Raw genomic sequence first — 2,605 nt, 5'->3', positions numbered from 1 at the left:
GGGCCTGTTGCTACAAAACTAGGATAGGGGATTAAGCCAGGATATCTTGGTGATCCTGGCTCAATTGATCCGTAATCCGGTTGCACTAAAGATGGATAGGGGGCAGGAGGATATGTTATGGTATAAATTACCATGGAGATTTATTCTGTGGAGCTAGCCTGCTCCAGACCAGGCTAAATTGCAGGATTTATTTAATCTCATCCCTAATGTCAGTCATGCAGTCACCACAAATGGAAACCAATAGTTATTTCACTGCTCACTATACATTGTTATCACATATAACTAGACCCACTGTTATTATTTAAACGTTTGTGATCATTAATTTCAATGATTTTGGATAAAAATGATTTTTAGATGATGTTGCTATCATTAGATAATTTACAGTTTCCCATAGACTATAAGGCTATATATAAAATGATAGAATATTAGGGCCACAGAGGGGAAAAAACACAAGTCATAATATTGTAACCAGTTGTTTTAAAGGAGGACAGTTGTTAAAATGACAGATGTGGGGCATTTCGTGAAATTGTACTTCAGTATGGTTTCATAAACAAAGACATGCTGATGTGCCAGAATATTAAGTATCACATTGTCATAAGTATCAAAACTGTAAAAACAATGTAGCTTTTCTGCAGAAAGAACCAGCCTCATAAATGTATGACTTTATCCTTTTTCTTCAGTGTGGCCCTAGTACTCTGTCATATAAACAAATACACATTCCATATGAATATAAAAACACAATGTGTAACATTATGTTCCTTCATTGAATAAGGACAAAACAAAGCAGGTAAACCATCAGCTCCTTTCGAAACTGAAGTCACAGTGACTCTACAAGATGGAAAGCACAGAATCCAAGCATATTATACAAAAATGATACATACACATTCAAAGGTCTGTATATAACACACCCTGCATGTCTGCGCACTAAAATAAATGCAGGATAAATCCATACACATCAACTGAACAGACAAATGAATGGATGCAGTAGCCTCCTGCAGCCTTGTATTACACACAGTATACCGCACAAACATCATAAGAGGCCAAATTCGTCAAAAAACGAACCCAAAAAACCCAAATTCCTCTGCCACATAGGTTTATATTTAACCAAAATTGGCACATACTAACTAAAATAATTCAACACATATTGGTCCCTCAGCAGCCGACCACTGTCGTCATCAGGGAAGATGCCGGATTGTCCCAGTCCATGGCTGGTGGCACTCTGGGGGCCCTCTCCTTCCTCAGGCAGGCCACATTGTGGAGGACAGCACAAGCCACAATAATATCACATGCCCTAACAGGGGCTGACCCTTAATTTGTGAAGGCAGTGAAAGCGTGCCTTCAGGAGGCCAAAGGTCATTTCAACTCTGGCCCTGGCATGGGCATGGTTGTAGCCTGTTGTGCTTCCTGGGGGTCTGTGAAAGGTGTCAGGAGAAAAGGCTGGCAGCCATACCCCCTGTCTCCCAGCAACACACCAGAGAATTCACCTGTCAACACAAAATCTCATCATTACTACCTCATAAACACAGTGATATTCTTGACACAGCCATGATGGTTATAAATAGGGTTGTGTGGCTTACCTTGTGATAGGCACTGATAGATTTCAGAGGCCCTAAAGATTCTGGAGTCATGGACTGAGCCAGGCCATTTTGCCACAACATTGCTGATCACACAGTCAGCATTGCAGACCATCTGAAATCATAAGATGAGGAATATTACACCAATCAATGCACATCACTGGCAATGCAGAGTGTTCGTCAATGGACAATATCAAAAGTTATGTTCACCTGAACATTAATGCTGTGAAAGGATTTCCTATTCACAAAATCGGCCTCATGGGCACCTGAGGGGCTTTTATCCTTATGTGTGTGCAGTCCACTGCACCAATGACATTGGGGAAACCTGTCACACAAAGTAATGAGTATCCTACTATGTGTTAACAGTTGTCCTGTAATTTGTAGATCCTCTTACCTGCAATCCTATAGAACTCCTATTTGATGTCACAGAGTCTTCTGTGGCCAGGGAAGGAGATGAAGACATCTGCTAATGCTTTGATAGCCAGACACACACTCCTTATTGTGCGGCAAATTGTGGCCTTGTTCAGCTGTTCTGCATCCCCCACTGAGTACAGGAAGGCTCCACTAGCAAAAAAGCGCAAGGCCACACAAACCATTTGCTCCACACTCAGTGCATGGCTCCGTGCAGTGCGGTGCTTAATCCTGGGACCCAGTAGTCTGCATAGATACCTGATGCCATCTGCAGAAAATCTGTATCTTTCATATAGATGGTCATCAGGGAAGGCCAGTGGGTCCAACCGGTCCCTGAAGACCCTTTCTCGCCTGAAGGCTCTCCTCAGCACAAGTGCTTCTTCATCCACCACATCTCGCACGAATGGGCATGCCATTGTCAGAGCAGAAAGGAACACACAATTTTGGGCCTTCATATAGGCTAGTGGCCACACCTGGTGCTGGGGGTGGGCAAAAGAGGGCGATGCCTTATAACGATGACTTGGTTGTACTGATTGCTGGGAAAATAAAAAAACCTTAGAAAGATGCCACCGTCCTGTGTGCTCACAATAAGAGCTCATATGTCATGGCTCACTTGACTT

General features: G+C 42.8%; 1 long non-coding RNA gene across 1 annotated transcript; it reads right to left on the bottom strand.

Annotated features, from left to right (window-relative positions):
- Window positions 1-1,375: 1,375 nt before the first annotated feature.
- LOC135566267 (uncharacterized) lies at window positions 1,376-2,357 on the bottom strand. Its single transcript, XR_010462022.1, has 3 exons — window positions 1,969-2,357; window positions 1,578-1,689; window positions 1,376-1,484 (listed from the first exon to the last, which is right to left on the bottom strand). It is a non-coding gene; the product is annotated as an uncharacterized LOC135566267 (long non-coding RNA).
- Window positions 2,358-2,605: the final 248 nt, after the last annotated feature.

Source organism: Oncorhynchus nerka, unplaced genomic scaffold (genome assembly GCF_034236695.1).
Source record: "Oncorhynchus nerka isolate Pitt River unplaced genomic scaffold, Oner_Uvic_2.0 unplaced_scaffold_6291, whole genome shotgun sequence".
Taxonomy (NCBI): Eukaryota; Metazoa; Chordata; class Actinopteri; order Salmoniformes; family Salmonidae; genus Oncorhynchus; species Oncorhynchus nerka.
Note: the sequence above shows the minus strand (reverse complement) of the source record. Positions and strands in the feature narration are given on the sequence as shown.